The 13,260-nt window shown below is 36.6% G+C and overlaps 1 long non-coding RNA gene across 1 annotated transcript; it reads left to right on the forward strand.

Moving 5' to 3' along the window:
• Positions 1 to 1,803: 1,803 nt before the first annotated feature.
• On the forward strand, positions 1,804 to 3,393 carry LOC119782983. Its single transcript, XR_005280737.1, has 3 exons — positions 1,804 to 1,941; positions 3,082 to 3,187; positions 3,363 to 3,393. It is a non-coding gene; the product is annotated as an uncharacterized LOC119782983 (long non-coding RNA).
• The last annotated feature ends 9,867 nt before the right edge of the window (positions 3,394 to 13,260 follow it).

Raw genomic sequence — 13,260 nt, forward strand, 5'->3', positions numbered from 1 at the left:
AGCATGGACGACGAGATGATTGAAAATGAACACAACGGAGATCTAGTCCTATTGGCAGACATCCATTTAAAATGTAAGCAACGGCATGAAAAAAGTGGTTTCAACTTTTACTTTTATACTTTAAGTAAATTTACAAGCCTGTACTTTGTTACTTTCACTTGAGTAAAGAAGTTTAATCAGTACTTCCACTTTTACCAGAGTATTTTTTAACACAAGTATCTGTACTTTTACTCAAGTACGGAAAGTGAGTACTTTTGCCATCTCTGATAAAAACTGTATATACCAGAATACAAAATCAAACATCTTATGCCAGCAAGTTTTGATTTTATAAGTTGATCTAGGTATTGATTATTAGCTGTTCTTATATTCTGTGCTATTTTCTTTTAGATCAAAGTATACATTTGTCAGGGTTCTGCCCTCTGATTAAGTTTATTTGTAGCTGTTTTCTGTCACTGTTTAGTTCTTTAGTTACTCTCTGTCACCCCCTTGTGCTTGTTTCCTTTCCCTTTGGCTTCCTTCTGTTTAGTTCCACTCACACCTGCTCCATATTCAGCTCATTAGTCCATCCTTTGTTCTGTTCCCCTTATATACACCACCTCTGCAGTCACTCAGTGCTGATTTGTTGTTGTTTAGTTGCTTCCTCATCTCTGGCTCTTAACATGAGTTTTCCCTGATGTTTTCTGGCTTTTGGTCCTTTGTGTTTTTGAATTTTAAATCAGTTATCTCATTAAATCTACAAGATTTATCTCTGCCTCTTCATCTTTGCATTTGAGTCCTCAAAAACCTCCACTCAACCGTGACAACATTCATCTGTTTTTTTGTTGTTGTTGTTTTTTTACGCAAACCTGTGTACTCACTCTATATACATCTGTTCTTGTTCATTTTTGATGATTTTATGCTGACAGAGGAGCAGGAGAAGAGATATGGCTTGAATGCAGTAAATGTGATTAAGTAAATCAGATTAGCTTCTCTCATTGGTTGATGCACCTAATCAAACTACAAAGGTTTAATTGTTACAACTCATGCATCTGACAATTTGGATGTTTGTTATGCTGGTCAGCAGTTGAAAGCTCATAACACATCTGATCCTCAGACAGTTTTAAGACACATACCGCCAGGTCAAAATGGGCCCCTGGACCTCTCAACACCCCTTGATGCACGTCCACTTTAGAATTTGCATGTAAACTGGTCCTGCATGTAAACTCAAGACGTTTTAAGTCTGAACGCAGTATTTTGTGTGTCACATCAATCCTGCTGTGCCTTTGATTTTTGTTTTGTATGTCTTTACTTGATTTCGACAATTTGCCTTTGGTGATTTACTCTGGGACTTTGAAGTAGTCAGAAGTCTGGCTGGGCCACTGAAAGACATTAATAATGGTTTGTATAAGACAGAAAGTGTAGATAAACCAGGATTATTAATTATTTTTGGTTTGATTTTTGGTCTACACTGTGAATTAGTTAAGAAGATAATGAAACGGTTTCAAATCTGATATATTTTACCCTTACAGTGGTAAAATGGTGTTTAGAGTAGTGCACTTGTTCTCTGAGAAGGTTGCAAGTACCCGGTTCAATCCCCACATCCTGCACTCTGGGTTCCTGAGCAAAAATCCTTAACCCCCCACTGCTCTTCGGGCGCCACACAATGGCAGCTCACTGCTCCCCAAGGGAATGGGTCAAAATGCAGAGCGTTACCCATTGTTGGACAATAAACGGATTTTAACAGAAAAAAAATGGAAAGTTTTTGTTTTCTATTTAATAAACCTGTAAACCTGCTGCCGTGTTTAGTTGGTTCCTGAATAAAAAAACTTTTGTCTGATTCTGAACATGAGCTCAAGCTAATCAGTGTTCAGAGGAATCAGAGTGGAAACTACAGCTGTCAGGCCTTTAACAGTAAAACCAAAGTATATCAAACATCTCAACTTGCATCCATCTCTATAGTGGGTAAGTCACAGTACATTCACAAACGTCTATGAATTGCTTTTATTTCATGGGACATCCCTGCATCAATACAGTATGTCATCTGGGTCCTGGCAACCACAGAACAGGCTATCCAGGATTCTTTGTCAATTCTGACGGCTCACACCAGAGCAATCTGTTGTTGCATTGCTGATTATTTATGCAGCATAGTCCATCCTCTTAAGCACATTCCAAGATACAAATTAATGATCAATCTGCTTGCATAATTGGGTTTTGTTCTATATGGGGTATGCGTAACAAATTTCGAATCATGATGAGAGTGCTTATGTCATTTCATAGGAATAAGTATATGACTTGATTTAAGATCTCTGTTCAGTGATGGATTTTCCCTTTTAACAAAGATGGCCTTTTTTACACCTCTTTCAAACCACCTATCCTCTCCGTCTAAAATCTGAGCATTCTGATCTTCAAAGGTGTGCTTTGGTCTTGATGTCTGGGTGTTCAGCTAAATCTTGGACAGAGTTACTGGCTCTTCTGTGTTGTGCCATGTATTTGTGTAGTTATTGTCTGGTTTCTCCAGTATAAGAGCCCAAACACTCCATATTACACTGGACATCATGAAAAATGCCTCAGCTTTGGTTTTGGTGTGATAGGCTTCATTTCACAAAGCAGGTTTAACAAAGATTCAAATCTGCAACTCTAAATCGATCTAGCCTAAAGTAGTTTTCAGTTTAACAGCGGCTGCTATGAATTACTTTAATCAACTGTAAGTAGGTCTGGTCAGAGGTTAATGCATGCATAACAATTAAGAAAAGCCTTTATCAATGGAGCCCCGATTCAATGTGACAACGGGCAACAGGAAGTGCCTATTTCACACCACTGGAACTAGAGATTTTAATGAAGAAATTAAAAGAAAATGGAAAATGGCTCTAAAAGACATAGAAATGGTGCTTAGTGCCATCTATTCAGATTTAAGTAAGAAAACCTAAAAATGTGTGATACTAATGGCAGCTGCAATAATTAACACACTTAACAATAAACAAGTACACTGTACATGTGTTGTATATACTAACTACAGTTACTAACTAACTATTATATCCATATATTAGTTTAAAATATTAAATTTTGATAAATTACTTTCTTTTATCTTCTGTTTTGTTTTAGAAAACCAACCAAGTCTCTCTGGAGGTGCCATTGCTGGAATAGTAATAGCATGTTTGTTAGTTGCTGCTGCTGGAGCTACTGGAGGCTTCTTCATCTATAAAAAAAAGTAAGTTTTTACATGTTGGAAAAAATACATTATCATACAACTTTTTGTGATGAGTTATCACAAAGTTGTTTTCTTGATTGTTTAAAATTAGTTAAAGTTAAAGGCAGTTATATTTTTTAAATAACTGATGAGGATAGTTGAAGTCATGATTTGTATGTTTTCCTCCAATCTTTAGAAAAAAAGCGAATCCACCATCAGCTACAGAAGGTTTGTATGAGTAACTCTATTCACTTTACTTTCCAAGTAACTAGTTCACATGTAAGTATAATTTATTTTAGGACACTTAGGCCAAAACCCAACTCAAAGCAATTTTCTAATACTAAACAAAACATTTTCCATCAAACAATTTCCATTTGATTCTGATATTGTCACAGATAGTACAATTTTCAAATACATTCATCATCTACTAAACTAGTTAATTCTAAAATTAGATAATACAATTTTCATTTAAAAAATGAATTAAAAAACTAAATGTTAGTGTTTTAACATTCTACATTGTATTCAGTTTCACACCATCCCAGATTTTAATTCTGGAAGACTTTTGATCTTCTGTAAACCAAGCAGACCTCTCCCCTTGAGGCTCAAATGATGTTCCCCCCCCAGGAGATACTCATTTTATGGCCTCCTGTACTTTGAATACTTACCCATCAATAGTTTAGTTTTAAATCATTAACACAAACTTGTTCAAAATTAAGAAATATGTTCAAAATGAGAGTGTTCAACATACCTTTTACACATGCCATAAGATTAACTGTATTAAAAACTAAGAATAATCATTTTGCTTTAACAGTGCATACAAAAATACGTGACACCATAAGAGAGGAGACAAAGCGTATCTAACACTGGAAATTGTAGAAAGGGGATTAAGTTGAGCTTGGTTTACTATCCTTTTCCCTTATCAGGTGTCATTATTCTGTAAGTGTGATTACTTCAATTTCCAGTGTGATAAATAGGCTAATCACAAGATCATAGGACAGGATTACACAGTGCTATGCCATTTTTAAAAATGTAAAATTGAAGACAGAGAAAATAATAACGCTTACAAAGGATGAAGTGGGGAAGGCTCTTTAGATATTTTTGGTGGCTTTAAAAAAAGCTGTTTTAATTTAGCCCTAGAAGGACTGTTTCATCTCCTACCTCCAGCACAGACACCGACAAGCCTTTTCTTCTGCACTCCGGGACTGTGTGCCCGGCAGGCTGCGCTGATCCCCACAGTTAGTCTAGAGTCTAGCTAAAGGCTTAACTGTAGCTCAGTCTCCCTGGCAGGCATCTCCCAGCCCTAAAAAGGAAGGCTGAAATTGGCTTTAATGTATCGTTTACAACAGAGCTTAAGAAAATAGCTTAATTTGTAAATTATCCTCTTGGACCTATCATTGTAATTTTGAAAAAACAATCATCTAAAACATTTTTCTTTTTAGAACCAGATAACAGTTATGTTAACATGCCAGGAATAAAAGGAAATAAGAAAGAAAATGTTGGGAGCTGGAGAAAATCCCATCTTTCTCCAGCAGAGTCCGCCGTGGATCCTCTGAGGGAGCCTCCTGCACAGGTGTAGCTCATCAAGACCATCAGAGGATCCACTACATAAGCTGCCTTCAGACCTTACCTCAACGCCGCAGTGTTGTTCCAGTTGGTCAGCGCTAAAGCCTTGCTCCTTGTGAATCTCCATGACCTTGAATCCAGATAGGATTCTAACTTCTCTCTCTGTGTTCCCAGGAAACCCGAGTCTCTTCCGTGAAAGCTCTTGGAGAGCTAACCTGCCGAGCCGACCCTCTGAGCCAAACCCTGAAGACTTTCTGAGAAATCCCAAGCAGCTCAGGACTAGAGCTGGAAGAACCAAACTAAGGTCTGTCCAAGCTAGACGTGAGACGCTGAAGCAGCTACGGACTCTGCTGATAAACTCTTCTCCAGAGCCAACAGAGACTCCCCCAAGGAGAATTACTCAAGAACCCTCAAGGTACTATCTGAGCTCACTTGTAAACCAAACCCTGCCAGCAGTTCATAACAGCTCTGTCTCTCACGCAGACTCCAGTGAAACCAGGACCCAGGCCCGAACCAGATCCCAGTTCATATTGTGTTGTGCTTAATAAACTGTTGAACTTTTATCCTCGTGTCCGCCTTGTGGTGTTCTGCATAACTGGGTCTCCATTTGAGAACCCATCATGACAGAAAACCAGGTCTATGAGAATGTTGCCGGGATTAAGACCAATAAAGAAGAAGAACATGTGTATGAGGAGATGTCACACAATAAAAGGGAAAAAAACAAATTAAAAGTTTTCTGTTAAAAGGTAAGTTTTGGTCTCATTAGAATCCTGATAAAAAAAGAAAAAGTGTGAATTACTTGATTATATTTTTCTTTATTTTGTAAGCAGTGTCTTTTTTTTTTTAGAATTATGGTAAGTACTTGAGCACTGACTTAATGTTTTTTTTTTATGCAGGTGATCACATGCGAAAGTAACTATGGATAAATGAGACGAGAGGAAGACATTTTCAGCATGGTTTTGCTGTTGTGCTTTTGGTTTTGAATTCTTTAAATTGTTAATCATGTTCCCTAATGTGCTATTGTTCTAAAAGAAGCGTAACTATAATTCTTACTGTAATGTGTACATCATAAAGATGCCATTGTGCTGAAAAGGGGAAATGTAAAAAAAAAAAAGGAACAAGATTTATACTCTTTTTTTGTTGAAAACAGGAACTGAATGCAGGATTAACATATATTGAATTGTCCTCGGCCTGGAGGGGAAAACAAGACCTTTTTCAGAAGACTTCCAACTTTTACTGAAAGGGATCTGCAACTGGGTTTAACTGTGTCCTGTCTACAAAAAACTGCCAGACACCTCCTTCTATTTTTTAATGGAAAATAGATTTTTGAATTACACATAATTTCAAAATATCTGCAAGTGTTGTGAGTAATCATCTTTTACTCATTTTTAATGGTTAAACCAGTCAGGCCAATTCAACTTATTTCAGTTTATTTATATAAAATTGAATAGAACAGAAAACCCTTTTATTGTCCCACAAGAGGGAAAATGTGATGTTACAGCATCAAAGCATCACAGCATAAGTGGTCACACAATGTAGACTTTAAATTTGTATATATATATATATATATATATATATACTGTATATATAAAACAAAATAAGTGATAAGGTTACAAAAAAGTAAAAAAAAAAATTAACAAAATAAAATATTGTGCTGTATAAGTTTTTTTTTTTACAATTATAAATACTGTGCAGTCATCCGAAGAATAAATAATCAATAAACAGCTGTTGACATTTTTATAGTAGTGGATATGGGAAAATAGCAACAGCAGAGATGTACATAACAGCAGTGTGTTATTTAAGGGACTAAGACAGAAACTGTGCAAAAAACAGCATGAATGTAACAACTTGTTGATGTTGTTGGGAACAGTAATGGTTATAAAGTCTTAGCTGCTGGTAGGAAGGATCGGTGATCACGCTTCCTGGTGCATTTACGGTGCAGCAATAAGTCACTGAAGGAGTTCTCCAGTTCTTCATGCATAGGATGGGAGATACATTAAGAGACATGGTATTTTAGTTAGGGTCATTTTGTTTCCCACCTTCTGTACTTAGACCAGGGGACATCACGGGGACAATCACAGAGCTGGCCTTCCTGATTAGCTTTTTTAGTTGCTTCATCTCAGCCACAGATAAGGCACTTCTTCAACAGACAGCTTCATAGAAGATGGCAGATACTACAACAGAGTCAAAGAAGGTCTTCAGGAGCCTTCCTAGCGGGCCCCTGACCCTTCTTCTAGAGAGTCTTAGTATTGTTAATCCATTCCAGTTTATTGTTCAGGTGAATACCCATGTACTTATAAGCGTCTTATCAGAGTATATATAGCACCAATTCACAACAAATATCATCTCATGCCACATTACAGAGACAATTCAACAAGAACATACAGTCAGATGGTTCAAAGTTTTCTATCTAAAGAGAATGAGCTGATTGCATCAACTCGTTGACTCACAACAAGCATGCTTGTAACGACAGTGGTGAGGAAAACAGGAAGAAACTTCTAGCAGAACCAGGCTCAGTGTGAGCGGCCATCTGCTGAGGCTGACTGGGGTTCAAATACACAGAAGCAGAATTAGAAAAAGAAGCAAAGACAAATGCATGGACTAGTTTCTCAGCATCAACCCTGGACAGGATATTTCCCATTTTGTAATATTGTGCTGATGCTAGAAACCTCTTTAATATGGGATTTAAATAAAAGTCCAAAAATAAACACCTAGATTGTTTATGCATTTTTACAGAGATCATTGACTGACTAATCAGCTTATTTTTCAAAGATTTGAAGAAAACCTTTGTTTTGTCTGTATTCAGAAGCAGAAATTTTACAGTCATCCAGGTTTGTATGAAATCATAAATTTCAATTAAAAATCTCCGTCATTATGGATATAACCATCTGTTATTCAGATGTATCTTTATTTATGCTTTCATTTTTGTTTTCCGGAATGGTTAAAAAAAACAATAAAGAGTAAAAAAAATCTTTAAAAAGTGTATCATGTTATAACAGAAATTAAACATCATGTGCATATCATACTTTCTGATAGTGTTTCTAGAGATTTAAATCACAAAATAAACTCAACCAAATATCTTAATTTTCTTGTGTTCCTTTATGAAACTGACCTGAGCAAAAGGGTCCATGTAACACAGTAGATCTGGATTAAAGAAGAACTTACCTACATATTTTCTTTGACATTAGTTTTTTGGGGGGCTTCTTTCGTAGAAAACAGAATTGGTTTAAATTTGTTATTAATCAAAAAGGTATTTTGAAATTTGACTCATAAATGGCAAATTAGTCAGGCAAAAATGTCAAAAGAGATAAGAAAGCACTTAACGTGTTTACCTGATCTACTTTTGTTGGAACGTTAGAGGAAGGGGTTAAAATTGCCTTAGATTTAGTCTGTAATCATGTTTACATATACTTTTTACATACATATTACTAGGTGACCAAGTAAATTATTTTTATGACATATCTCCCTCTTTGACTTCACATGGACTGCTTTGATTTCTAACATAGAGAACCTGGATCTGAAAGACTTTATTCATTAAAAAAATTTTTGATCTGTCAAAACTTTTTTGTTCCCTTGTCTATTAAAGGGACACTATGCAACATTTTTCAGTTAATTAATGTGTTCCATAACGTTATGGATGACTAAATGAGTCATTTCAGGTTGAACAAAGGTATTCTCGGCCGCCCTGGTGGTCTGTGGGGGAAATACTGCACTTGCAATTGCAGGAGCACCGACCCGCACCCACAGGCTCAGAAGTCTTGTGAGAGTCAGTCTTGCTTTACGGCGAGAACTGCTACACACCCCCAGTTAAAAGCATGCTCGTTGCTAGCACAGTGGCAATCTTTGTGCAGTTATGCTACGTTCACGCAGCAAAAGCAGCAAAATCGCATCTGCTGCTTCATTTTTGCTGCTTGTACCAGTTAGTTCTGACGCGCCGCTGAAGCAGCTTTGCTGCTCTGGCTGCAAAAGTGTGTCTGAGGCGCGTTGGGCGGAGCTTCACTATCCTTTCTCTGCCTTGCAGCTATATTTGCTGTGATCAGTGGGAATAAAGTAGTTTTAATATGTTTTTAAGTGAGAAAATACACCTGAAAACGTAATCAGTGCAGTCAGTTCATTCAGATTATTATCCTGCCTTCAATATTTTTTCTGTCGGAGCCGCTCAGACCCCCACATACCAGGGATGCGCCGACAGTATGGATCCCTTCATCAGCAGCGGTTAACCGCGGCAGCTGGTAGGTGTTTTTCATCTAAATAATCCAAACTGCATATTCTGCCGGCAGATTTCTGCATTTTAAGTTAATTTAGGCGTCAATAAACTGTTTAAGAGCAGTGATCATCAGCGCTGTGTCTCTCTCCCTGCGTTAAACGCACCCGACGCGCTGCTGCAGCCGCTCAGACGTGCTGCGCCTGCAGGTCAAAACGCGCGCGTCAACCATTGACTTTGCATGTAAACTCGCTGCTTCTGTCGCGCCAGCTACATCCAGTGTGAACGCAGCGTTAGTCATTCGCTGCTAAGCTCAAAACAACCGCGCCTGGCTTGACGGAGAAACCAGGAGAACAGCTGAGCATATTTACGACAGTGCACTTTTACTTTCGCCCTCTGGAGGGAGCCTCACTGGAAAATCAACACCGGTTGCATAGTGTACCTTTAAGTACTTTTCCAGCTTCTCCAATATTTAGAGCACATCTAAAGCTCAAACCACATGTAAAGGTGAAACAGGTCACTATGTGTATATTCACATGTTAGTATAAACAAAAAAATAGAATAAGATTAATATTTTTTTCATAATTATAGTAAAAGCTAATGTAAAGAAACGTGTCAAAGAAACATTCAATTATGGTGTCATGGATTTGGTTGATTTAAGAGTTAAACTCTTTAACTCTTAAATCCAGACAAATTAAAACTAAAGACTCTGACCACTGCACAAAACCTTCAACACATCCCAAAGACTTTTAACGGGATTAAGATCTGGCTTCTGTGGTGGCCGATCCATGTTTGATAGTGATGTCTTGTGCTCCCTAAACCACTCTTTCACAATTCAATCCCGGATTAATCCTGAATTCCTCCATAATTCCTCCATACTGCTCGTCCAATGTATTCCAAGTGTCCTGAGTGGGTAGCGTCCATAATTTACTCGAAACAAAGTCATTTAGAATGTTTTTAGAGCATAAACAGTAGTGTATAGGATTTCCTGAAAGTGCGCACATGCGCGCTCACGACGCTACGGAAGCCGGGAGACTAAACCAGATGAAAGTGCGCATTCAGCGTCTGCTCTGCCAATAATGCAAGCATAGAAGAAGAAATGTGCTGTTTACCTGTGCAAAGAAAGAAACAACGAAAGAAAAATGTCTGAGGACTTCAGTGTTGAGGAAGAGCATGTGTTCTTTGCCGAGCTGAATGCGCTGGTTTGGTCTGCCGGCTTCCGTAGCGCCGTGAGCGCGCATGTGCGCGCTTTCAGGAAATCCTATACACTACTGTTTATGCTCTAAAAACATTCTAAATGACTTCGTTTCGAGTAAATTCTGGATGCTACCCACTCAGGACACTTGGATTACATTGGACGAGCAGTATGGAGGAATATTGACACGTTTTTTGTGGACTTTTATGGACCTTTCTGTCTCGGTCACCATAGACCTCCATTATTTGAATGTCAGCAGACAGCAAGAAGCCTCCCAGATCTCCAGATGCATTTGAGATATCAAAAAAGTACTCCAGAGTGTTGTTCAGCATGGGGGTGAGTAGAAAATGAAAGCTAATCATGTTTTGGGTGTACTATTCCTTTAAGGACCAGCAACAAATACCCTATATAATCATTCTATGACCCCTTTTAAGGGTTAAACACCACAATGTTCTTGTTAATAACAATTTTCTACACTGTTTAAGTACATTAAAGGAAAATATTTTCTATCATACTTGCACTTTTTGTATCATATTTGCACTACCATCCAACACATCAAAATAAAGAAAAGAAAAGAAAGAAAATAAGGTTTGAAGAGACAGTTTGTTCTGGGCCTGTAGTTTTTTTTTTATTTCTAATGCATTCCTATTACTGTAAGCTGTTTAAAAAAAGTTTGATCACTGCAGTTCACAAGTGACCAAAGGGAGTAGAAGTTTTTAATTTTGACAATATTTCAGGAACAGCATATCTAAGGAAATCTTTTTTTTAAATCATATTTTTAATATTGGTTTATATACGGTTTCTGTCAGATACATATGAGGATTTAAATGATCCAGATACAATCATAAATCTGTTGTTATAAGGGAAATCCAGTTAAGCAATAATGGAAACACATACTGCTAAGCTTGTTCACTGTATTTGCTGGGTGGGTGAGTTTGTTGTTGCCCTTTCAACAATAGGTCTATGGATTTTAGATGTTTTAATGACAACATCAGAGAGATGTTACAGTCTTTTCTGTTTAAATTTCAGGTTATTGGTAAGAAAACTCTATAAATTTAATAATGAACCTTGCGTTTAGTTTTACTTAATTTATTAACAATTGTGGGATTCATATTGCAAATTATAACCTAAAATAGGTGTTTTTTATCATTAAAATTAGAGGAATATTAGTAAGATCTGTGATGTGATTTTAGAATGTGGAGAAGTTATGGTGGATTTATACTAAATTACTTAGTAATAACATACATTTTCCCTGCAGGTTTATCTACTGGAAGTGGTATGTTACCAGATGGTCCACTCAATGCTGCTGTTGGAGGAAAAGTGTTGTTAAAAACGAACTTTAATCCAACTAAAATGCCTTTTCTGTTGGTTAGCTGGCAAATTGGTAATCCAGTACCTAAGGGTTAATTCTGGATTTAGATAAAAAGTGATTAAACCTGAAGAGCAGATCTTCTTGCTGTAACTTTAGAGCTGTTGGTTTTATAGGAAAACCTTCTTGTGAAAGCACATTTTATGCCCAGTAAATAAATAACATTTCTAAGACAGACATTCATATACCGGTATCTGCATAAAGTATATGTAAGTATATTAACTACTACCACTACTTTGTTCTATTTCTATTCTGTTCACATAATGTATTTGAGTCACTTAAATAAATTAACTTGATATTCTATGTCATTATTTACAAGAAGGTATGTTACCATTTGCATTTGTAAGTATATATGATTGTTATTGTGAAAAGATTGCAGACCATACTTGCCAGAATTTTATACCCATCAAGTATATTTATCATGCAAAGTCTGTGCACCAAGTTTTTTTTTTTCCTACAGTCATCCTGACCTAGTTTAAAGTAAATGTAGGTCATTCTCCTTTGTTTTATGATGTTGTAGTTATTCATCTACTAGATTGTTTTTAGAACTTTTATATACAGCCTATATAAAACTGTTTCTGATTAGAGGATTTTTTTTCATGTGTTGAACAAAATCTATGACTTTTGTACGACGGAGTATTAGGGCCACACATGAAAAGAAAAAATATTTTTGCCATGACGAGATTAATCTCGACATGTCAACGTTAAAGTCGACATGTCAACATTAAACTCAACATTTCAAAAATAAAGTTGAAATGTCATGTTGAGTTTAATCTCGACGTGTCGACTTTAAACTCGCCATTTCGAGAATAAAGTTGAAATATCGTGGCGACTTTAATCTCGACATTCCAAAGTTTGGAGAAAAGAGCAACCGGGCTCCACAGCTGCAGTCTGCGTTTTAAGAGTGAAGGTAGTCTTTGACGTGCTGCAACTGTATAATCATCACAGAAAGTACAATTTCACCAAATCATCTACACAAGGCATGTCTGATTCTGGATTCTGTGCATGTATCCTGTGCAGCGGTTGGCTCTCTTGAACTAATTTCAACTTTATTGTCGACACGTCGAGATTAAACTCAACATGACATTTCAACTTTATTCTCGAAATGGCGAGTTTAAAGTTGACAGGGCGAGTTTAAAGTCGACACGTCGAGATTAAACTCAACATGACATTTCAACTTTATTCTCGAAATGGCGAGTTTAATGTCGACATGTCGACTTTAAAGTCGACATGTCGAGTTTCATCTCGTCATGGCAAAAATATTTTTTCTCTTCATGTGTGGCCCTAATACTCTGTCGTACTTTTGGTCTACCAAACAATTATGAGAGGACACTTTTTTTTTATATTTCATGTGACCTTAATTTACAATAAGAAATATACATATTTTGGACATATCATTTCACTGATTCTTTTAATTTCTTTTAAACATGAACATATTTTATATTGTACATTTTTAGGTGCCTCTACATTTTATTAAAACAAGAAAGGCATACATAAATGTTCCTTACAAATCGAAGTTATTGTCATGGTTTGGGCTTCTTTTTTTTTTTATTTTTTTTTTTATGTTAGTGTTAACCTGTGTTAACATTTTTGTTAGTTGTCTATTTCTCTGGTTTACCTTGTAGCATTTCCACTTATTTTCTCTTAACTTAAGTTAGATTATTCTTATATTTTTGGATAGGTTCTCCCTCTTGTCTTCGCTGTTTTAATTAAGATCTAGCTAAAAGAGCACTGTATCACTGGAGAACATTACAAAGCGCATT

Source organism: Cyprinodon tularosa, unplaced genomic scaffold (assembly GCF_016077235.1).
Source record: "Cyprinodon tularosa strain WSP-4 unplaced genomic scaffold, ASM1607723v1 ctg2, whole genome shotgun sequence".
Lineage (NCBI taxonomy): Eukaryota > Metazoa > Chordata > Actinopteri > Cyprinodontiformes > Cyprinodontidae > Cyprinodon > Cyprinodon tularosa.